The sequence below is a fragment of the Urocitellus parryii genome, chromosome 11 (genome assembly GCF_045843805.1).
Source record: "Urocitellus parryii isolate mUroPar1 chromosome 11, mUroPar1.hap1, whole genome shotgun sequence".
Taxonomy (NCBI): domain Eukaryota; kingdom Metazoa; phylum Chordata; class Mammalia; order Rodentia; family Sciuridae; genus Urocitellus; species Urocitellus parryii.
This window is the reverse complement of record NC_135541.1, coordinates 32,975,506-33,001,533: the sequence shown is the minus strand read 5'-3', so window position 1 is coordinate 33,001,533 and position 26,028 is coordinate 32,975,506. Positions and strand designations below refer to the sequence as shown.

Genomic DNA, 26,028 nt, shown 5'->3' with positions numbered 1-26,028 from the left:
AGTGTGTCAGTAGAAGTGAAACGTGACACAGTTGTATAGATATACATGCATGTATTCTGAAGGTGGGGAAGCAGAGGAAAGAGGACACAGACCATATAGTACCAAGGAGCCTGGACTTCATCTCAAAGCTGATAAGGAGCTTTGAAAGGGAGATAGGCATAAAAAATCAAGTTTGACTACTAAAATAACCCTTTTGTGACTATGGATTATGAGAAGCCAAACAATGTCAGGCAGATGAGTTTGGAGAAATTGCAAGGGTCTCAGCATGAGCATGATATATTTGTGGGTAGTGAGGAAGCCAATTGCTGTAGTAACTGTGATTATGTGCTGAGATGAAAGAAAAATGAAAAAAGCCAGACCAATGAGGACAAAATCAGACTCTCAAACAGAACTAGAAGAAGGCAGAACATTTTATGATGCTATAATTGGTGTGAAATTACAAATAGAAACCAGTTTTAAATAAATATATATATGGTAAGCAAAGATTAAGTAACCCCCAAATTTCCTCAGAGATAGAGTTGTATTTCTAATATTTATTCAATCCTTAGGTTGAATGTAAATATAATAAAAACATCACATTGTGGTCAGGAGACTTCCTGGGATAGAAAAATTGCCCTCTACAGCAGGAGTTTGATGGTTTTTAGTGGAATAAATGATGGGATTGTTTAGAAAGTAAATAATCTGCTTTCTTGATGGTCACTGCCATTTTTTGTCACTCATTAACAGAATTATACCCCTTTTACTAATTCTCTTCTTTAACTACATCAGTCAAATTCCAAAGTGTGAAAATGGAACTACAATATTTCAATCCAGAAGTATTTACTGACTATCTGTTATTTCTTGAAAGGCAGCCAGGTCTCAAGGAAGAAAGGATAGAGTTGTTAGAGGAACTAAATGAAATTGTATGAATAATTGTATGAGGCATGTGAGGTGCCTAGCACAGTGTCTGGCATTGGAAAGCTTATTCCACTTTTTATACCCCTAGCAGACAAGGTTCAAATGGTGATAAAGAACAGCTTGTACCCACTGAATTTATAGCCTCATTAGAAAGATGAGATAAAACTGATGAAAAAAAAAAGCCTTTCTATGCCTCACAGTTTACAAATCACTTTCACATCACTATTCCAATCAATTTACCAGGGCAAGGCATATTATTAGTCCCTTTAAACAGATGAGGAAACCAATGCTCAGGAAGGTTAGTTGGCTGAACAAGACCTAGTTGTTACCAAGTGATAGAATGGGTTTACCAGGTTCTACATTATGGCTCTTTACATTACATATCAATGCAGTTTAGGACAGTATCTAGTATTCACACTGTGGTAGGTACAAGACACCATATATAATAAAGTCTAGCCTGCACATAAGAGGACTTGTAGTTTATAGTTTTATTGTACAAACAGTGACAAGGGAACCCTAAAGAGGAAAGGATTATTCTGCCTGGAATTCTGCAATCCACTGCCCTTTTCTACTATCTTTAAGGATCTACCTGAGAGAATGGTCATTCTTTGTCTTCTGCCTCTCTTCCACCTAGGGTGAGATTCTAATAATACCCTAGCAATTGGTATAATCTATTCATATTTCTAGTCCCATTCTCTTAGTCTGATTACTGTTTAATGTAACTATCCAGGGTAGATATCCTTGTGCCTCAGCCCCTGGGAGCCACCTGATATTAAGAGCCAACTCTTGTCACCTAAGTCCCTCTGTCCCCACCTGTATTCCCTATAGGAATACAGAAAATTTTTCACTTATTTTCCTATCTTCTGTTGTTTCTCATCTTTTGAGCAGCTCCCTCCAGCATCCTTAGAGATCCCAGAACTGGTAAAACCAAATCCCTATGCCACTGACCCAGGGCCTTCATTAGTCTGGAGCTTTTGATTGGCCTACATTACATGTGGGAACAAAGAGAAAATGAGAAGAATGCAACTAGGCAGATTATTACTCTGAAAAAGGAAAGAAGAGTACATAATCCTTGCTCTTAAGAAGATAAGACATGCCTGGATGAGTTTAGGAAATAACATTGGACTCAACCTGGAAAATGTTTAAATCTTTAATGTATCTTTAAATTCATTGTCTCATTTAACCAATTAACTACTTCTCTAAGAGTATATTATTCATTTTGCAGATGAAGTAACAGATTCAGAAAGTTATTTGGATTTTTCTCAATTTCATATGGCCAGAAAGTAGTAAAGCTGTAGTTGGGTCAATACTTTCAGCACTGGATATAACAAAGCCACAGGTGTTCAGGGGCTAACTCGATTCAATAATTCAGTAATTTTAGCAGTAAACTATGGGCCTTGAAGTTCAGACAAATCTTGTCTTGAGTTTTCTATATGTTGCATTCAAATTATTTAATCTTTTAAATCTCATTAAAATGGTTATAAAGAGCCTACTTTACAACATGCTAAATAAATGAAAGTGACCATTATTATTGTCATTATCCTTCTTGTCTGGACTTTTTATTTTAGTTGATGGATAATCTTTATTGTGGATTAGGACATTGTGCTAGACATTTATTAGTGCTGTATATGAGATATTATATATATATATATATATATATATATATATATATATATATACATTTAATCCTTACTACCACTGTACTATTATTATCCTTGTATACAGATAAGGAAACTGAATTTTAAAGGTATTAAATAACTGCTCAAAGAAGGTCATAGAGCCAGAAGAGTCAGAGCCAAGGTTAGAACTCAAGCCATTTGGCCAGAGCCTAACATTGTAACTGCTCCATCTGTTCTCTTCCTAAGATAGAGATACCACCTTATACCCCAAAACTGGATATTTCTCTGTGTTTAGTCCTTGCCTTGATAGTCTCTCTAGTGTTGCCCTGCCCCTGCCAACCTTCCCATAAACTACAGCCCTAACTGCAGAGTTGTTGGCCTTTCCCTGCTTATATTAATTTCTTAATATTGTCCTTTCTATTATGTCTGCTGTCCAATTATGTTTTCATCCTTTCAGCAAATTCTCACCATAATGCATTAGGCACAATGCAAAGCATTAGGAACAAATTAGACAGGACTGCTGTCTCAAAGGAAGTCAGTTTCAATAGAGGAGATAAACAAAAGTAGAGAAATACAACTCATATCTCTAATTTATTCCTGTCTTTGACTCTCCACTCCATACCCAATGTATATTAATATGTCCTGTTGATTTTACCTCCTACTGTCTCTTTAATCTGTATTTCTCCCTATCTGCATTGCCATTATACAGTTTGAGTTATTATTTCCTCTTGGGTTACTTTAATAGTGTCCTCACCAGTTTCCTGCATGCAAGTTATGTTTATCTATAGACTATTCTTAATACTGCAGCCAGATTGCTCTTTGAAAAATATACACCTGTTTAAAATATTTTAATGCCTTCCTATTGCTTTTAGCATTATGGAAACAATAATAAAATCCTCCATTTTTAAGAAAAGAACATAAATGAGGCATGAGATGACTACATAGTCTTTAAAGATTTAACTCTAACATATAAGATTTAACTTTATATGGTTGGAAATATGATGTTCTGAAGCTATCTGTAACCAAGACTTATCCAATAATTATTGACCATTCTCCAAGTTATCTCAAGTAGATGAATCTTTACCTCTTTTAGTGACAGGATCAATTCAAAAATATATTCAGTCATTTATTCATTCATTCTACAAGCATTCACTAAGCATTTATTCTATTTCATGTCTTGAATTTGGTGCTAGAGATATTGATTGATCTCAATCAACTCTAGTAACTGTTCTAGTTTCTGATGCTTTAGTAGTGATTAAGACAAAAACAGGCATGGGCTCTGTTCTCATAAAAATTAAATTCTCAAATGAGTCCTAGTTCTTGCTCTTGATAAGTTCATGGTCTATTAGGGAAGACATATCCTTATTTATCTAACATTTTATCTTTCTTATAACTTTATTTTATTTATTTATTTTTATGTGGTGCTGAGGATCAAATTCAGTGCCTCACATGTGCCAGGTAAATGATCTAAGCCATAACCCCAGCTCCTTATATAACATTTCAGAATTCCAACTGTGTGCCAGGTCCTTGGGATATAGTGGAGAATAAAACAAAATAGTCATAATTACCATTTACTGTGGTAAGGACAAGATCAGAATTCTGTGAAAGGGATTAAAGGAAACCAGAAAAAGTCTTAAATTCTGCTAGTAAATCAGGAAGAATTTTCATTGGAAATGACTGCTAGAACTAAAAAACATATAGTATACTATATTATGTAGTACCATTAATCATTACCACATTTAAACAAAATATTATGCTTGGCATTTCAGACTTTGTTCTTCTACAGAGAATATTATTTCTAATTTAACACTGCATGACATTGATAAATAACTTAAAGTTCAGGGGTGTGAAATGAATTGTCCAAACACTCAAAGCTTGTGAAAGACAGATTCATGATTCCAGCACAAATTTGTGTGGCTCTAAAGCCTGTGCCTTTTTACTCTACTTTGCTAAATATACTTACTTTTTCTAGACCCTGTGACTCGACCTCTTAGGATGTATCATAATTTCATTTACAATTTTTATATACCACAATCTTGTAACTATTGTGCTTAGTTTTTCATATAAAATCTCACAGGGAGATACAGGTATGCTCTAGGGACACATTTGTGGAAAAGTTATTATTTTTTTCAGAAAAAATTGATATTCTGACTGATGTTAATTCCCACCATTTCCTAGGTCCCCACCTGTTGTATTGTGGATCTAGAACATCCTCCAAAGGTTTTTATGTTGGCTCCTGATCAATAGTATATTAGGAAGCAGTAGAAACTATGTGAGGCCTAGTTGGAGGAAGAAGATCACTAGGGGCATATATTGTCCTGGGCCCTATTCTATCTCTTTTTTTCTGTAATCTGGCTACCAAGATGTTTGTCTGCCATGCTCTTCCATAATGTTGTTCCATTCTGAAACAGTGGAACCAGCTAACAACGGACAGGAAACTCTGTAACCTGAACTAAAATAAATCTTCTCAGGTATTTCAACACAGTGATTAAAAGTTGGATAACAGATAACTGGTATTATGAGTGGGTCTTTGTTGTGACTATACCTGACAATATAATGCAGCAGCTTTTAGAATTGGTTTTCACGGGCTGGGGATGTGGCTCAAGCAGTAGCGCGCTCGCCTGGCATGCGTGCGGCCCGGGTTCGATCCTCAGCACCACATACCAACAAAGATGTTGTGTCTGCCGAGAACTAAAAAATAAATATTAAAAATTCTCTCTCTCTCTCTCTCTCTCTCTCTCTCTCTCTCTCTCTCTCTCCTCTCTCTCTCTTTAAAAAAAAAAAAAAAAAGAAGGTGTGCTGTCCACCGACAACATACTACGAAACAGGAGAAAAAAAAAAAAAAGAATAGAATTGGTTTTCAGGAGAGATTTGGAAATTTGGGGGAAAATGGACTATAGTAAACTTAGAATGTTGTAGGCAAAGCTTAATGGGCAATTATGTTGGGAAGTAGAAGGCTAGCATGCTGTTAGGAATATGGAGAGTAAAGACTGTGCTCAAGAGATTTCAGATGGAAATGAGGCTTTTGTTAATAAATGCATTAGAGGCCACCTTATTACAATGTGGCAAAGAACTTGTCTACATTTTATCCATGCCCTAAGACTGTGTGATGCTGAATTTAAGGGTGATGGACCAATTAATCCTGTGAATGAAATTTCAAGGCAATGCAGCATTTAATGGGGACATGGGTATTTCTGGCTGCACCCAGCCAGGTATATTTTGATAATAAAACACACACACATACACACAAAAGAATAACAAAAAGATTTGAAAAATTTGTAGCTTTGCTAGAAATGTATATGTAAAGTTGGGGTCAAGCAATGTATGGAACTGGACTTGCAGGGAGACAATAGGAAATATGCATTGGGGGCATACCAATCATCAGCAAGACCCTACTCCTCACAGCAGATTCAGTGTAAACAGTGCAAACTCATTTGAAAGACTGTTCTTTAAAAAGAGAGCACCTGGCACCTTCTTTCTAAGTGCTAGCTAAGAAGTTATTTCCCCAGGATTTGTTTTACTATGTTTGGTTATCCAGGCACTTAGAAGCAACTGTCTCCATGGTCCAAGGTTGCCCAGCTACTTTTCAAATAGTAGCAGAACTTGACATCACCCAGATTATGCTGGTATGCAGGTATGCAGAATGAAAAAAAGTTCTGAAGTCAATGAAGCTTCCACTGAAATTTCAAAGAAAGGCCTGGGAGACCAGGCAGTATATGACAGTGTTGGAATTCTTACAAACAGACCCTGAGAGGACAATGCATGTATCTGTAAGAGTGCAGTTGAAGTGCAATAGAGACACAAGGAAGTTAGCTATGGACTATCTGATGAGGAAAACTGCAGCCAGTAAGAAGATCCAGCCTAAAAGAGTGGTCAAGTGGGCTGTAGCTGCCAAAACTGTAGGTGTCAGGCTTCCCAAGGTCTTTGGAGTTCACATTACATAACTTTGTGCCTCTGATACTGTACATTGAGTTAAAGAATTTAATGCTTGTCCTGCTTAGTTTTGGTCTTGCTTTGGTCTAATACTTCTTTGGTATTCTGTCATTCCCTTTGGAATGAGAATGTTTACTCTGTGCCATTGTATGTTGGAAATATGTAACTTTGATTTTTATTTTTACAAGGTCTCACACATAAGAGTTGGCCTTAGTTTCTGAGGAGACTTTGGACTTGGAGTTTTCAGTAATACTGAAACTGTTAAGATTATGAGAAATCTTGGAGATGGACTGAGTACATTTTGTATTTTGAGATGGACATGAACCTTTGGGGTCCAGGGAAAAAATTATATGCTTTGGATTTATAATCTCCTCTGAAGTCTCAAGTATTGATCTGCTGCTGGTAGCATACTGGGAAGTGGTAGAAACTTTAAGAGGTAGGCCTCGTTAGAGGGAGTAGATCATCAAGAGCAAAACCTTGAAGGGTAGATCTTGTCCCCAGTCTCATCCCCTTTCTTTTTCTCGGCTTCCCAACAACCATAAAGTAAGCAGCTTTGCTATGCCATGCCCTTTCATAATGAGGTTCTGCCTCACCACAGCCTACCATGGACTGAAACCTGAAACTGTGAGTCCAAATAAATCTTTCCTCCTTTAAGTTTTTTTTTAGGTATTTTTTCAAGTGACATAAAGCTGACTAACACACCACACATTTCCATGCTAAGTACATTTCCCTGGAAAATTTCAGGGTCTATTTCAAAACAAAAACAGAAACACTTATATACAAATGTCTTAACTCTGATTTTTATTTTTATAGGGTCTCACACATAACTATTCTTGGGTGTTCATAATATCCCCCTTTTTAATCAGAAATTGACCCCTGCCATATGATTTCTCATTCAGTGGGAATGTTAAATCAATGAATTCACCTTAATAATCTTCTGTGAAAGATAAGGCATTCAATCATACAAATAGTGTAGGGAGTCAGAGGAAACTTACCATATGGGAGCCTGGATTACTGTTTTAATATGATTGATAAATTACTTTGTTATTATGAGCCTCACTTTCTCTTATCTTCATTGTCCTATGAATCCTATCAGCTCTACTGGCTTATGGAGGATCCTCTGACATGTGGCTCTAAAAGTACTTTAATAACTTAAAAAGTGTTATTCACATCACATATTATTCATTAGTGATCATTATTATGAACACCCAAGAAAAAATAAAATGAAAACTGTAATTTTTATTTTGCCTAGCTAAGGCCAGAAAAGGCCTGTTAAGCCCACATTTGTGTTTCCACAATAAAATATACCCCATTATACCAGAGTTAAGATATTTGTATACAAGTGTTTCTGTGCTAGATTACAAGGCAAAAATAGTTGATTCAAGTGTGTGACTCAGTGGTAGAATGTGAATTGGAACTCAGTTGTTTAAATCATCCAACACTCTTCCATTGTACCATGCATCCCCACAAGATATAATCTAACCAAGATTTTTGAGGCCAGATAGTTTAGATGGTGATGACTCTTATGGTTTGAATATGAAGTATCCCCCAAACATGCCTATGTTAATGCAGGAATATTCAGTATTAAAATGATTATATTGTGAGAGTTTTAACCTAATTATTTAGTCCATTTTAATTTGAATGAGATAACATTGAGGTAACTGAAGGCAGATGGATCATCACTGGAAGAATTGGGTCATTGTGTGTTGACTAGAATGCTTCAGCTTCTCTGAAGATGCTTTCCTTCTTTCTCTGCTTTCTGCCCACCACAAGAGAAGAAGCACTCCCCTGCCATGCCCTTCTGTCATAATGTTTTTCCTCACTTTGGGCCAATAGCAATGGAGTTAGTTGACTATATACTGAACCTCTGAAACCATGAGTCAAACATTTCCTTCTCTAAGTTGTTCTTGTCAAGTATTTTAGTAACATTGACAAAAATGTGACTAATAGAATTGGTATTGAAAAGTGAGGTCATAACCATGACTAACCTTATGTTTAAAAATGGTATGCAAGTGGAGTTTGAAAAATTTTGCATATTCAGGATGTATAAGCCTTAGAATGTTGTAATCATAGCCTTAACAGGCAATTCTGTGTGGAAAATCAGAGGACTAGAAATCCAGTAGGAATGTGGACACTAAAGACTGTGCTCATGAGGTTTCAGAGAAAAACAAAGATTCTATTGGGAATTAGACTAGAGGCTATTCATGTAATATTCTGGCAAAGAACTTGTTTACATTTTGCTCATGTCTTGAGATTTCATGCAAGTTCAAATTTAAAGATGATGAATGAAGCCAGGTGTTGTGGTGCATGCCTGAAATCCCAGTGGCTTGGGAGACTAAGGAGGATTGCAAGTTCAAAGCCAGCTTCAGCAATGTAGTGGGGCCCTGGAAAACTTAACAAGACCTTGTTTCAAAATTTAAAAAAAAATAAGATAAAATAAAAAGGACTGGGGATGTGGCTCAGTGGTTGCTCCTGGTTTCAATTCCTAGTACAAAAATAAAACAAAACAAATAAAAATGTGAGGCACTAATCTGGTGGAGGAAATTTCAAGACAGCAGTGCATTATTCAGATGGCAGAGCATTATTCAAGACAATGTTATGGATTTTGTTGGAAGCCGTTAGCCAAGTTTACTGTAAATATTGGAAGTAGAGCATATCCCCAAGTATGTTTTAAAAAATGTCTGCTTGGCCAGAAAGTTGCCTGTAAAATTTGTACCAAGGAAGGTGTGGTTGTTGAAGATATGACCACTACTAAAGATAAGCTAAGTAATTCTTACAGAGACAAAAAGACAGATGATTTGAAGGCATCTCAAGAATTTGTAAAATCAACCATTGTAGTCTCAGGGAGTGGAAGTAAAAACTCACTTGATGGATAAAGCTCTGAAAGTTCAGCTAAAGCTGGAATGGAGACACTAGGACTTAGGAGATACCAGTAACATGAATTTTCTGTTGGGAGAAACTTTCTGCTATGGAGAGACAAGGTATGTTTCTCCTATACTTAGTTTTTCCAGTGTTTTGAACATGAATGGACGCTGTATTTTGTAAAATGCTTTTTCTGCATCTGTTGAGATAATCATTTGATTCTTGTCTGTAAGTTTACTGACACAATGAATTATGTGTATTGATTTCCCTATGTAGAACCAGTATTGGATCCCTGGGATTAACCCCAGCTGATCATGGTACACTATCTTTTTAATCTGTTTTATATATGGTTTGCCAGTATTTTTGAAAGAATTTTTGCATCTATGTTCATCAGGTATATTGGTCTGAGGTTTTCTTTCATTGTTTTGTTTTTGTCGGGTTTTGGTACCAAGGTGATACCAGATTCACAGAATGAATTTGGAAGGGTTGCCTCCTTTTCTTTTTCATGGAATAATTTGAGGAGAATTGGTATTATTTCTTCTTTGAAGGTCTGGTAGAATTCAGCTAAGAATCTGTGTAGTCTGGGCTTTTCTTGATTGGTAGGCTTTTGATGGAATCTTCAGTTTCATTGCTTAAAATTTATCTGTTTAGGGGCTGGGGATGTGGCTCAAGCAGTAGCCTCGCCTGGCATGCGTGAGACCCATGTCCGCCGATAACTAAAAAATAAATATTAAAATACTCTCTCTCTCTCTCTCTCTCTCTCTCTCTCTCTCTCTCTTAAAAAATTATCTGTTTAAATTACATCTTACTGATTCAATTTGGGTATGACCTATGTCTGTAGAAATATGTTGATGTCTTCAAGATTTTTTATTTCATTAGAATATAAATTTTCAAAATAGTTTCTGATTATCATCTATATTTTAGTGGTGCCCATGATATTATTTCCTTTTTCATCATGAGCTTTAGTAGTTTGAATTTTTTCTCTTTCTCTTCATTAGTTTGGCTAAGGGTCTATCAATTTTCTTGATTTTTTTGAAAGAACTTTTTCTTTCATTGATTTGTTTTGTTTTAATTTCATTGATTTCAGCTCTGATTTTAATCATTTCTTGTTTCTGCTTTTGGTGTTGATTAGTTCTTTTTTTTCTAGGACTTTGAGATGTAGTAGTAGGTTTTTTTATTTGTTGACTTTCTATTCTTTTAATGAGTGAGCTCAATATAATGAACTTTTCTCTTAGCACTGCCTTCATAGTGTCCTGGAAATTTTTATTTATTGTATCGCTATTATCATTTACTTCTAAGTATTTTTAAAATTCATTCCTGATTTCTTCTGCTATCCATTCATCATTCAATTTGGTATTATTTCATCTACAGGTGTTAGAGTAGCTTCTGTTTTTGATTTTATCATTGATTTCTAATTCCATTTTATTATGATCTGATATAATGCAAGGTATTCTCTCTCTCTCTCTCTCTCTCTCTCTCTCTCTCTCTCGTATTTGCTAAGAGTTGCTTTCTGGCCTATTATATGATCTATTTTCTGGTTTTGTTAAGAAAAAAGTGAATTTAACCATTCATGGATGAAATATTCTACAACTTTTCTCCATGATCAACTTTATTTTCAAGATTATAAGTTTTGAGGGTTTTGTTCATGGCAGAACTCTTGGCACAATGTTTCCTGTCTCAGGTGCACAGCTGCAGTGCTGGCCTGTGGCCTTACCCAGCCAGACCACGGCTTCAGCTCTGGAAAAGCTGCAGAATGATCTAGAAGAGGTAAATGTGTTGCTGGAAAAGTCCACTAGAAAAAGAGTACATGATGCCCTTACAGCAGAAAAAAAAAAAACAAGATTGAGACAGAAATAAAGAACAAGATGCAACAGAAATCACAGAAGAAACCAGAACTTCTTGACAATGAAAGGCCAGCTGCTGTGGTTCCTCCCATCACAACAGGATTAATCATGAAAATCAGTAATTATGGATGGGATCAATCTGATAAGTTTGTGAAAATCTACATTACTTTAACGGGAGTTCATCAAGTTCCCACCGAGAATGTGCAGGTTCATTTCACAGAGAGGTCATTTGATCTTTTGGTAAAGAATCTAAATGGGAAGAGTTACTCCATGATTGTGAACAATCTCTTAAAATCCATCTCTGTGGAAGGCAGTTCAAAAAAAGTTAAGACTGATACAGTTCTTATGTAGAAAGAAAGCAGAAAACACACGGTGAGAGTACTTGACTCAGGTTGAAAAAGAATGCAAAGAGAAAGAAAAGCCTTCATACGACACCAAAACAGATCCTAGTGAGGGATTAATGAATATTCTAAAGAAAATTTATGAAGATGGAGATGATGATATGAAAAAATACATTAACAAAGCCTGGGTGGAATCAAGAGAGAAGCAAGCCAAGGAGATACATAATTTTGAGACATTTAAGTCTTTGGGAACTGTGATGTGGAAATATGGATGTTTCCAATAAGGGAATGTTGGAGAGCTGCACATATAAATTTGACATAACTACTTACACAGTAAGGCAGTAAATTCTCCTTTACTGGAGGATTTATTTAAATAAAACGTGCTTATTAAAAAAAAGATTATATATTTTGTCTTCACTGCCTGAAACTCTATCTTCCAAGTGGTCTAGTGTAATGCTCCCCCCTTGAATTTTTAATTTGGTTTATTTATCCCTGCATTTAAAGTATTTCTGCTTGATTTTTTAATATTCTCTATCTCTATATTGAAATGAACTTTCACTTTCTATATCTTCTCTTTCATTTTACTCCTTACAATGTCCTTTACCTCTTGATCTGTTTAACTATGTATATTCTAAACTCCTCCAATATTTTTTTCTACTGTGTTATTGAAGTATTCTGTTTTTGAAGTAAGTATCTGTTTGAGGCAATATGTTCCCTTGCTTTTTCATGTTGTTTGTGTGTCTACTCATCCAGCAATGTGGATCTGAGGAAGTAAAGTTTCTACCCTGTAGTCTTATAGTGTCCCTAAATGTTTGTGGTACTTCACTGTTTGGGGAGAGAAAAATAATAACAACAACCAATGTAAACAATATACAAAATTAAACCACATAATTCCTGCTATGATGTTTACAGTGTTAATTGTTACAATAAACATAAATTATATGATTATTTATTTACTATAATAAAAGCAGAAAGTTTGCAAAAGCATTTGCGATTTTGAATGGTGGACAGGAAGCAAACAGAAGTGATATAGGATATGATGTTTGTGAGGGAGGAAGAGAAAATATAGAAGTATAAAATGAAAGGAAGAGTGAAAAAATGATAGAGATAGGCTGTTAGAAGAAGAAAGGACAAAAAGAGAATCAAGGGAAACAGATAAGTGAGAGAAAAAAATATGTATAAAGTAAAAATTTTAAGAATAAAAAATAACAGAAAACAAATCTGAAATATACTAATCAAACATCCTATTCCTCAAAGAAACTGATCCATGAAAAATAGTTGGATTTAACAATGCTGGAAATGACCAAAAAACCAATTATTAATTTGTATAAATATCCTTGAACCCTTAAGGTCACACACAATTAAACAAGAAAGAATAGAAAGAAGAAAAAAGAAAAAAGATCTTGATGAAGAGTTACAGTGTTGTTTCCATTGGATTTCAAAAGATTCTGAGCTTCCCTTGTCAGCAGTGTTGGTTGGGGTTCTCTGGATTGTGATGCTTGCTCCACCCTCATTGTGGGGTTGCTAGAGTGAGAGAGGTAATCCAATAGGCTGAACTCCTGGAGATGGGATTTAGGCTTAGGTATGTCCAGGTTCTTCCCAGAATGCCAGTTGGTCTGGAGATTTTAAATAAGTGCACCTCCAAGGCCCAGGAATTGCTGGTTCATGCTGAAAGACTGCATTCCAGGGATCTCCCCTGGGATCCACTTAAGTGGTGGAGGAGCTAATTCTTAGTCCACTATGTCATCTGAAGACTCCCACATTTCCTGGTCTTGGGTTCAGTATACAAACTCAATCTCTCCCACCCTCACTCTTTTGAATTCCTGGCCAGGTACACCTCTACCATTTGGCCTGGATTGGACAGGGAGGGGGAGAACTGGGTGGGTTTCCATGACCCTTATTCCCCTGTGTAAACCTCTCTCCATGTTTGATTTTCTCCTGGCCACAAAGACACACTCTATGTTGTGCAATGTGGGTTTGCCAGGCCTGTTTTTTTTTGGGCCAAACTCAGATTTGCAGGAATTGGCTTCCCAGCTACCCCTTTGTGCCTCAACTGCAAAATGATTCCTTCCTCTGTCCTCTGCATGCAGCCAGGAGAAATTTTACTTCTTTCCTGCACAAAGATATTGTGCAACATGCCTTTCAGTTTAATTGAGCAGTGTCTTTAATCTCTAAACTCTCTGTACCCAGACATTCCTAAGGCTTCCTAAAAATGCAGGTTTCTTTAATTCCCTTATCCCTCCACTTCGCTTGTAAGGAACCATTTTTTCTGTCTGGTGCCTCCAGCTGTGGCAGTGGCTTCGGCACTGGGATTTCTTCCTTATTTTATTATATCCAAACTCCTGAATCCTTGATCAGCTTTGAATGTCCAGTATTAAGTTCCAGTAAAGTCCTCCACCATCCTTTTTTGTTCACTTACCTTGCTGTGAAGCTGCCTATCTGCTTGGTTTCATGCCACAGAGAAGCTGAGAAAGCAACCTTCTCTGTTTTGTCATTGTGAAACCCCCAAAGAGACTTTTTAAATGGAACATAGGGGTGATCCGACTATGAAATGAAAATCTATATTAGCTAATTTTTTTATAGAAGATTAAGGTTAGGCATCAGTTTGATGATTTTTGAATTTATTTTAAGAAATGACTCTCACTAGAAGTAGAATAGACAAAGTCCATGTATTCTAACAATGTATTCTATATATTGTCTACTGTTCTCAAGTCAAATGGGAAGCTAATTTATTATTTTAAGTTTGTTTTGTAATTTTTCTGAGCAAAGTAATTGAAATGTTATTTTATACTTTGAGGGATTTGTCCAGTAACGAGGATAGATATGTTAATGGTACTGGAATAATCTATGTGTGTCATTGCTTTTTGTAGAATATGGTATTTATGTTCATGCCAATGACTAAGTACACAGATTCATGAGTGTCTGGAATTATTTGTATATAAATACATACATATGTCTGGGCTCTTTATCTACATTTTACTTTTTAAAATTTTTTCTCCTTTTCAAATACCTACCGTAACTTGAGTCTCATTTTAACCCTCGGTATATAATTGTTGTTCAATAAATGTTGTTCAATAAATGTCTGCTTATTAATAATCGGCTCACTTGGTACATAGTTTATAACTATGAAGAATCTAGCCTTTTAATTTCCATCATTTCCATAAACTCTTGTGGAATTTATGCCTACCATATGCTCAGAGAGTGTGGAGAATCATGACTATGATCTGCTTTTGCCCTTGCTGACATTATGTCCCGCTATGGTTATTGTTTACATTGTTACATTGTTTAATTGTGGAGACAGTAAGAAACTTCTGACCAAAAAGTTAATGACTTTTATACAGATGATTTAGATCAAGAGTGAAACTATGGTTAGTTTCTCCTTATATCCCTAACAACAAGAACAGGGTCTAGAAAATAAGTGAAGATTTTCTTAACGTTTTACTTCTTGACTAGATCAATGATTGATAGAAGATAAATATAGTTGCAAAGTCCTTCTTGGAATCAGAGACACTATAGGGTAAATTCCAGAGTCAGATGAAAATAGGTTCAAAGTTGAACTACTATTTACTAGATTACTATTTGGTTTGGAGGAAATAAGTTAACCTCTTTGAGCTGTATTTTAACCAGTGAAATAATATTAATATCTATTTCACATGATTATTTTTGGATTAAATGAACAAATAGAGACATAGCACATACCTTAGACTTTCCACATAATAGACATTGAATAAAAGGTTGTTATTTTTCTTTCTGTCTTTAAGATTAATTTTTTCTCTTCTGACCTTATGGACCCTCAGGCTGGTATATATACTGTTTAATCCAAGTCTCATCATACTTCCATTTAAATTCCTACACTATCACTTCTTATTACTACAATAATAACATCCAAGTTGCTCATACATCATTTTAGAACTCTTCAATAGGGCTGGGATATAGCTCAGTTGGTAGAGAGCTTTCCTCACATACAAAAGGCCCAGGGTTCAATTCCCAGCACTACCCAAAAACAAACAACAACAAAAAAGCCCTTCAACAATAAACTTGTTATTGTCTTTCAGATATCATCATCTACTGTGTTCTTCCATTGTACCCTGTACTTTTCCTGTATTTATTACTCAGGGAACAGCATCGTATAAGATCCTACCTCTACACTTTTACATATGTTGCTTGACTCTATTCCCAATGTTCTTTCCTATTCTTTCTCTTATTTAAGTTCTGCCCATAATTCAAGTCCCTTTCAAGTTGGAAAAGTCATGAATAATTTGTAAAATAATCTTTCTCTCGTTCCTATAGATTGTTCTGGGTTTATAAATCTTCTGATCCTGCATAATCTTTTCATAGAGCCCTCCTTGTCATATGTCTATCCCAAGTACACTTTAATTTTTGTAAGAGACATACTCTGATCTCCATATTTCCTCCTGCCTAAAAATTGTCATAGAAAGGGGCATTATATATTCACCCATCTGTCTTCTGTCAGATTGTGATTTTCTTGAAGGCAGGTCTGTACTTTATCCATAGTCTGTATCCTCAGGGCTTAGTGTGGTTCCTAGAAGATAGTGGATATTCATTGTATTAACAAATTAATAAAAATGTTAAGCCCTCTATTAGATCCTGAAGATCTGGGCATTTTGGACTCTTTCTTTTTCATCTCTATATGTTTTTTTTCATCTGCTTTAATAGCATCATAAACATAAGGAACAAATAGATTTTGGTAATTAGGTTTATGGTCTCTAGAATTAGAATTCTTTGAGTTTAAATCTCAGCTATACTATTTACTAGCTATGATATGCTTTGGTTATATCTATTTAGTTATATCTCTAATATAACTATCACACAAATTGTTAGAATTAAATGCAATAAGTTTTATAGCCCATAGGTTTTCAACAAATATTAATAGTTGTTTTTGTAATGTAATGAATAAATAATTTTAGAATTTGTTCACTCAGAAGATTTTTATGAATATTAAGTATATATCAGGGAGTGTGCATTAAATAGGAATAAATAAATATATAAAATATATCCACAACCCTTAAGGAGCGCACACTCTAATGACAGAAGTATGTGATAAGTGCATGCCAAGGCAGAAATAAAAATTCAAGAATTTTATTAGGGGAAATTCCTTTGAGAGATAATTAAGAGAGAGCCAAAGAGGTTGGGAGAGCTTTCAGAGTGTTATGTAAATATGACCCAAGCAAAGAATGATACAAAGGAAAGGTCAGCAAGGTCACACGGAGAATCCTTGAATCAAAGTCATCTATCAGAGGAATCTCATGCCTCTTAAGAATGAGTCTGCCTTACTATCCTTGCCAGGCTCAGTCATTGGATCACTGGTTGAGAGCAACTTGTGAGAAGTATGGCTTTGGTGCAAATGCAACAATGAATTATAGAGTGCAGCAGCAGCTGCAGTCCTGGATCAATGATGCATCTTGTAGTTGATAGTTTTCAAGGTATATTATCATGGCTGCCATACCACATGGCAATGTGTTGTATTATATACATGTGGTAGATTACGGAGGGCAAACACAGAGGAAAAGTGACTGTTTACTTGGGGGATACCCAGAGTTACTTGAGAAAAGATTTATTGTGAGACAAATAACAATCTATATCGCTGCCTTTTTCAGACTTTCTGAACTAGTGTGTAAGAAAGGAACTAGTTAGCCTAGGGAAGGATAATGGTCAGTAGAATGACTCATATTATAGCTCCTGAATGTCTAATAGAAACATATATGAGTTCTCATATATTACCTGTTTCCAGTATTTATTTTTTAGACATATTCTCACATAAGAATGGTTTTTAAAATTTAATCTTCTTCCACTCTAAACCCATTTAGAACTAGAGGGTTTTAATTGGACCTGAAAATGAGTTGAAATATAGACTGTGATTAAGCATTGTACTGGGGTACACTAATGTAAGCTACACACATCAGAAACATAATATTTAAACTTCCTATCTGCCACCCATTCTGGGTTGCCAAATACTAACTCTGAAAAATGCTCTGGTTCTTTCTCCCCAAAGTACTCTTTAAGGGCTCTTTGTACCTGGGACTTTACAAAGACAGAAAAGCAATCAGTTGCTATGCATGGTAGATTGTTACAGTAATTTCCTCCAATGAATCATACCTCCATGAATTCATGACACTTTGCAATGTGATATTAACACTCTTCTCATCAAACATATAGTCTGTTTCATAGCCTTTGAGTCTGGACTTGCCTTGACTACTAGAATGTGGCAGAAGAGATAGTCTGTGACTTCTAAGCAAAGGCATTAAGAATCCTTGCTATTCCTGCTTTGGTGGTATTAGAATGCTTCTGCCATTATGTGAAGAAGTCACCCATTCTACTAGAGAATGAGAGACTACATGAAGGAGAACTGAGTCATCCCCAGTAATAGCCAAACAAAGTGTAAGTCATGTGGGTGGTTGCATTTTGAATCATTATCCCTATTGATCATAAAATGACTGCAATCACATAAGGAATCCCATGTGAGACTAACAAAACTACCCAGCTTAGTCTAGACCAAATTGCTGATAGATACAATCATGTGCAAATAAATGTTGTTGCTTCAACTCACTAAGGTTTGGTGAGATTTTTTTTATGTGACAACAGATAATGGCCATTCTACAAAGTTAAGTATTTAAGGTTTAAATTTTTATATATCAAAATATATATATTAAATATTCCCCAAATATTTATAATTTGAGACAACAGGATTTAATGATAGATATTCCACAAGTATTTATAATTTGAGACAACATGATTTAATGGAAAGAGCATAGTGTTTGTCTTTATGCAAATTTGGATTTTGGTCATCTGAATATCTCACATAGCCTCTTCTATGGAGATAGAGGACTGAATGATCTAAAAATAATAAGGCACATGGTGCTTGGCACAGGGCATCACTCAATTAATGAGAATTTAATCCCCCCTATTCTTCCTTAGTCTGATGTCTTACACATATGGTTGTTTTGTGAATAAATGTGGAATTTAATTGAACCCTGCTTCCTAGGTGATTTTACTTCAGAAGATGTCTACTGAGTTTGTTTATATCACTGGAAGAGAATATTAGGTTAAATATGCTAGTGATGATTTATTATATTTTTTTTACTCTTTAAAGGCTTCAAAGGAGATAGGAATGATGAGGGAGAAAGGGACAGAGGGAAGGAGAGAAAGGTGCTTTCCTGAATTTATTAGATGAATATTGGAGAGGAAGAAGAAAAGATTGATTAAACAAAACAAAACAAAACAAAACTAAGGGCTAGAGATGTAGCTAAATGGAAAAGCACTTGCCTAGCATGCACTTGCCCCAGAACCACCAGAAATAAAAATCAATCAATTAATATATCAATTGAGCGATCAATCAATCAATCATCTCCAGGAATTGAACAGTAAGTGCTTAATGGTTATACATTTTTCTTTTCGGAGTAATAAAAATACTCTGAAACTACATAAAGCTGTTGGTTTCAAAACATTGTGAATGTATTAAATGTCACAGAATTGTTCACTTAAAATGGTTGATTTTGTTATATGAGTTTCAATTCAAAAAAAAAAGTCTGAGGCCAAATGATAAGGATGACATGGGTTGAAACTGATAAATCTGAGAAAAATTTAGTCAAAAGATAGAAGGCCCTATGGGAAATAGAAAGGGACTGATGTAAATGTTTCAGCAAGGAAAAATTCAGTTACTATACGGATCAAGGAGGTGATGGGGCAGGATATAACTAGCCATTTGGCCGGACAATTTGTGGGTGAAAGCAGAGACTATGTATTCTGCTACAACTGGGTTGAATTTCTTTCCCAAATGTGACACTGACTATTGATTCAGTAATTTCTCATATGATTTTGTGTCTCTAGAATGCTACCTGGTTTTGAAGGCTATATATATATATATATATATATATATATATATATGCTACTACTGTTTTATAATTTGGGTTTGAGGCAATTTCAAGAACAAAAAGGGAAGTTATATAGAGAAGGAAGTGGAATAAATACTCAAAGGCATATTACCAGCTAGACACAGCTTTTCAACAAACACACGGGGTCTTTTGTTTCGCATTAATGAAAATTTGTGCTATCAAGCATAAACTCCTCCCCCAGAACTTTGGGTTTTGCCATTAAATTCCTAGTGGATTCTGGGGATACAAACCCAAGACAGTAGCAGCAAAGGCATCAGCAGAGTAAGTCACAGTGTACAGAATGAATAACTGAGGTGGGTGGTATGCAGGTACTCCATGCTGGTCCACCTGTAGTTTCCTGAGCATGGGTAATGAGCTATTCTGAATGCCTGAGATCAAACACTTGCCACAGTCCTTGTACAACACCTGGTAAGTTTCAGAAAGTTACATGATACAAAACATGAGACCAGGATTCTTCTGGGTCATTCCAACAACATAAGAATCTAGAGTTGATGCCCAGTTTGTGTTATGTTATTCCTACAACTTAAAAAGGACTGCAGCCACCCCCTGCAGGCAATTGTGTAGCTGGCTGAATAGGCAGACTGCCCAGGCAACATGGCCCCTACCCACGCAACATAGCCCTTACCCTGAAGCTGATGAAAGAGCTCAATAAACCTCATTCTAATGAAGATAAACCCCTTCTGCAATTTTCAAAACTGTGGTTGGTGCCAGGTGATCCTTCTATATGGCCAACAATAGGTCAGAGAAAAATGGTCTGAGCAAATCTGGAAAGGTGAATAACTTGGTTGAGTATTCTCTTTTTTTTATTTTTTATTTTAGTTGTAGATGGACACAATACCTTTATTTTATTCATTTATTTTTATGTGATGCTGAGTGCTAAGCAAGCATTCTACCGCTGAGCCACAATCCCAGCCCTTGGTTGAGTATCTCATCAGCACTACTTCTCTAATCACTACCCTCTAGATCACAGTAATTGGACATTAATCTTGTAAACACTGAACTCAGTGCCTAGAAATTCTACTTCTAGTTTCTATACAAAAAAAAACTCTCAAAATTGGAAATAGGCTACAATATCCATCATAGAAACCCTGATGATAGGGGTAAAAATCTAGAATTTAGTTTAAAAATAAATAAACCAAAACAAATAAAGTAAAATAAGATCATGTGCAGACAGATGATGACAGTATGTCATGAAGCAAGGATTATTACTACTTTATTTCAGTGTACATGTCATTTTTAAAAACAAATATTTTTCCTTGCTACTCATAATTTCAATTGCATTACAGCACAGAGTGCTTAGAATTCCTAGAATGCAGGGATTTTTTTCTCTCATCTTTGTACATAATGTTCTTTTGGCCTGTTGTGTTCTTTCCATTGCCATTCTTTCTCATCCTCTAGGCCTTGGGCTGAGTAAATATCTTGCCTTTAGAGAAAGGAGTAGTGGAGCATTTATAGAGCCCTAGGATTGAGGCAGGGGCCTAATCTGTCTATTTATGAGTCTGTCCCTCTGTGAGTAATGATATGATGATAAAATCATTGACCCAACTGTGGTTAGTTGAAACCCTCAATCATGTGACAGGTAGACTTGAATATGGAAATTATGGTGGGTCTCCTAATACAGGATACCCATTCTGTTATATAAAAAGATGGAAATTTGAACATAGGCATAAAAGAGGGCAATCATAAACTACATTTCAGGAATAATGAGTTATCTGCATTATGCCAGCATGCATTATTGCTAATAGGAAGAGAGATGCTGATGAATCTAAAATATGGATCTGGAAATAAAAATGAAAAGTCTGAGTATCTTGTTAAGGAACCTGTACTTTATGCTGTGAAACCATTGAATGATTTTAGGTAGGAAAAACATGATCAAAATGATTACTAGAAGTTAAGAAAGGGATATAGCAATAAGGTTGGATAAAAAGAGGTTGAATTTGATCTGTGCAGGCTGCATGCATGTGGTGAAATATTTTACTGAACCCCATTAATATGTACAAGTAATATATGGGCATCAAAAGTAAAACAAAATGTAACCCAAAACCCTCTTTTTTAAAAAACAATACTATTTGACAATATTATATGGAAAAGATTAAGTGAGAGACATTCAGAACTTCTACAAATAACAAGAGTATAAGCCTGAGATATGAATATCCAGAATTGTAAAGACCAGGCCATATTGGAAGGACTGTTAATGCTTGTCTGAAACAAGAAATGAGTCTTGGTCTAAAATGGGGACATGGGAAAACAGTCAAAAAAAAAAACATGAGATTCTTAGTAAGTGAAAATGCAGAGGATTAAGCAATTCAGTATGAGAGATCAGGCTAAGATTCTGAGTGTAGCAAAGGTTTAAGACTTTGGCTTTTGTGTAATTATGAAGTAAAATCTGAACTTAACTATGAAGTACCAGAGGGACAGTGCAAGAGGGTGGAAGTCAAAGCAGTGGTTTGTCAGGAGATATATAAGATGTGAAGAGGAGTAATGATTGTTGGCTGTTGTTTTGCTTATAGACGTAAATACTTTGGGAGCCTAAATTATACATCAATGAACCACTCTCCATCTCAAGTCTCCAAACTTTGGCATATAAAACTTTCTACAAAGAGAAGTTATATAAATAACCACATATTAGAGTACTGGGAGACTCAGCTACCAATTTGTGTTAAGACAGTGGCAGAACCATGTTGAACTACTAAATTACTCTAATAAGGTCAGCAGACAGACTTTGGAATGTCTTGCTTGCTTGAGTATCACCATGGAGCTTTTAACTTCCTATAAGACATTAGCATGACAAATTAGAGTTTTGATCATGCCAGATATAACAATATTCATTTGTTTAATTAAACAATCAAGGCTGCTTTTAGTGTGGGTCATTTTTTAAAATGTTAAAAATAAAATTAAACACATAATTAAACTGACAAAAGATAAAGACCCTGATGCTCCAAGTTGAAGGCAGTTAATTTATATGAAGCTGTGTCCCCAAAGGCACTACAGTTTATTAAAGCTACCAAAGCAGGGATGTGATAAAGTGTTTTATGCAGTTCTTTAAATGCTAAATTGCTTTGACACTTTTAAGGTCCACAAGATGCAGTCAATTAGAATGCCTTGTTAGCTTATTTATGCTTCTTTACTTGAAAGGTCCAGAACCTAAAACTATGACTAGAAGCTTCTGTATCCTATTTATATTTAGTCATATAATCAGAAATTCACAGGAGGATAAATCCAAGGAATTTATTATTATTAACAGCAATGAGTTGAGAGGATTCTTGCTCAGTGCCAGTATCAGTGTGACCCAACCCATATATCCATTTCCTCTTTCTTTCTTTCTTTCCTTCCCTCCTTCCTTCCTTCCTTTGTTCCCTCCTACCTTCCCTCCTTCCTTCTTTCCTTCTTCTCTCCTTTCCTCCGTCTTTCTCTTCTTCCTTCCTTAAATATTACCCTTTAACCTTCCCTTCCTACATTTTATTTTCCCCTTTCTTCCTTCTATCTACCATCACTTCCCTTTTCTTTTCCACTTCTTCCTCTCTCCCTCCTTCTCTTTCTTTTCTGTTTTTCTTCTGCATCATTGTACCCTCTCTTCTTCTTACACTATGAAGACTATATTTTTTATTAAATTCCCTGCCAATTTTGGAGCCCACATTAACCCTCTAATAGGATAGAAATATGCCCTATGACAACTCCCCAAAGTTAACATTTAGTCCCCACTCCTACTATTTTAGCCATAAGATCCTCATCACTTTTCAAGGTAACCCAGTCTCTGTACAATTTTGCCTGTGAAAAAGGTCTTTCCTAGATTAAATTCAAATTTGTTTTCCTGTGCTTCCCTATGAAGTAAATGTCATGTTCTTTTCTACTTTCAACACACTCTTCTTTTTGAATCTACAACTTTGCTCTGGTCTGTACCTACTGCGATTTAGACATAGTTTGAATGTGTTCCTAGGTATTAATGAGGAGTTTGAACGTGTTCCTAGGGATTCATGAACTGGAAGCTTGGTACCCAGTGTTGGATATTGAGAAGTGGCATAGAAACGTTAAGAGGTGGGACCTATTGGGAGGTGTCTAGAACAGTGGGATCACTGTCCTCTGAAGATATTAATGTGGTTTCCATGGGACTTTGATTAGTTCTCCTAAGAGCACTAATACAAAACAAAACTTCCCCACCCCACCCTGCTGCCTCTGGCTCCCTCTCTCATCATGATCTCTTCCTCTTGCAAGTTTTCCTGCCATATCACCAACCATGATGGAAACAGCTAGGGTAGTCTCTTTCACAGCCAGTGTATGAATTTTGGTCCTTTAATATTCAAAGGTATGAGCTAAATAAAATCATTTTCTTTATAAAATACCTACTCTCAGATGCTTTGTTAAAGCAACAGAAAATGGGCAAATACGGTAATCAATAAATTATTTTCCTTGCCTAAATCCTTTATCATCTACCTTCCTCAGTGGTCTAACCCTCACTAAATTTGTTAACACTGATCATTGCCAACCAGATGTACATGTCAGTGTCTGGAATGTTTCAGGGATATACAGTATACATGACTCCATTTAGGGAGTATTTTGGAGAATCTTTCTACTGGTTACTTATGGAAAGTCAGGAGCAATAGAAAGAGTATAGAGCTGATACTCAACCCTAGTCAATGGGAAGTAGAGCAAGTTCCTTGTGTTGAGAATGTCTCTAGTTGCTCAAATATATAAACTCCTTGGTCCTATCCAGTCGGATGGTCTCCACAGAAACAATAAAACCTGTATAATATCCCATAGGTGATTGGGCAATTAATATCAAAAATAGATGCTATTCCAAAACTGAATCATGCAGACTTAATTTTGGTTGATCTATTATCCATACATAGCAGGTGACAAAAAAATCTCAAGAAGGTTAAGTGACATTCCCAAGATTATGTTTTTACTAAGTAGCAGAATTAGACATAAATATTGAGTTATGCAGACCTAAGAGGATAAGATTACAAAACAGGCCACTAGAATCACAACTCTGGATTCCTGGGCTCCCTCAGCATTTTGAGTATGTTTCTGTTTAAGGTGTTTCTGTCACCTTAAGAACTAAGATTACAGTTGCTTATATATTTCTTTGTCTCTTTCTCAGACTCAAAACCTCTCTAAAAATTGAGACTGGTGCTCAATCATTTTACATCACATCAGCACTAAAATCCTGGTCTTTGGGTTATTAGATGATAAAGTTCCCTTCTGATGGGAGGTATGCCTACCTGTAATACTTGGTGTCACAGTTGAGGCATCTTGATCTAGTGATTTCCCTAAAAGTGTTCAGGTCTTTCACCCCACTACTTAACTTAAATTCCCCTCCTCTATTCTCCTACTTGGTCTTTCTACCTAAATACTTGCACTCACATTCCCACATGACACCACATTTAAGAAGTATAATCCGTACATTGTTAGAACTATATTCCCAAGTAACTTTTGTCTTTCAAAATATATTCATTGTCCCTTATTGAACATACACATAGTACACATACAACCTATAAAATTTAGTATAATTCTTTTACTCTAGCTTTCAATGTTCTCCAAAAAATTGTTCTAACCTACTTTCAAATTTTTATTTTCTAATTGTTCTTCAGATAGGATTATATACTAGACTTCAAACATGCCTAAAACAATCCTAAACTTCAGATTATTTTTAGCTCTGTGCTTTTGTTCAGGTTGATACTTTGATCCAGAATGCTCTGTGATTTTTTTAATTAATTAAAGTCCTTTCTCTTAAGGTTCCTATCAAATAGTATCCTCTCCATTATATCTTTCTTGGTTTCTAAATTTGGTAGACTCTCCCTCTTTTATCTTCCTTTAAGATTTCATTCTTTTTTCAGGACATATCTTTCATTTTGGATGAAATCAAAGTTGCAAGTTATAATTGATTGATTTTTTATTTGTTTATCATTCATTCATCTATAGGTATTGATTGAGTGTGAGCACCTCTTTTTTTTTTTTTTTTGCCAAAACTTTAACAAGTTGAACAAGACTGAGGAGTACTTGCCAGTGGAGAGTCTCACAAGATACTTGTAAACATAATATAATATAATGTGTTAAACCCCATAAATAAGAATGTACATAATCTGCTGAGTCAGGGACCATAGTAAAGACAAAGGGCAAATGCATTTCTGGGCTTTGGCTCATGGCCTGACAACAGACCCAGAAGACTTGGTGTGTACTACCCTGAAGCAGAAGCAGTTTCAGCTTTGCATTGTTGAGGTCAGGATGATATATATTGATGTGTGTGTGTGTGTGTGTGTGTGTGTGTGTGTGTTTTCTCTTGAACAACTGTAGTAACTTATCTTTAGCATAGGTCAAAATGCTTCAGTTGAGTACACCTGAAGCTTATTAACTGTCTCAGCCCTGCAAGTAACCAATCAGATGAGTGAATTCCCTTCTCTCATTTGGGAGCCAACCTGACATCTTCTTATTGGAGCTGTATGTTCTTTCCTAAATTGAAGCTCTAATAAGAGCCTAGCCCGCATGTTTGCTTACCTGACTGGACTTTATTCCCATTGTTAATGCAAAAGATCTGTGTGCTCATCACTACCATGAAAGCAAATACAAAGGGAGCAAGCAGTTTGATTGCTAGGAAGGTAAGAAAATCTATAATAAATTAGAT

At 35.7% G+C, this 26,028-nt stretch overlaps 1 protein-coding gene and 1 pseudogene across 1 annotated transcript in view; both read left to right on the top strand.

Moving 5' to 3' along the window:
• The window catches only part of Agbl4 (AGBL carboxypeptidase 4), a 1,188,963-nt gene that overhangs the window by 559,833 nt on the left and 603,102 nt on the right, over positions 1-26,028 (top strand). The gene's annotated exons all lie outside the window — the stretch shown is intronic.
• On the top strand, positions 6,275-11,780 carry LOC113177278 (calcyclin-binding protein pseudogene; annotated as a pseudogene).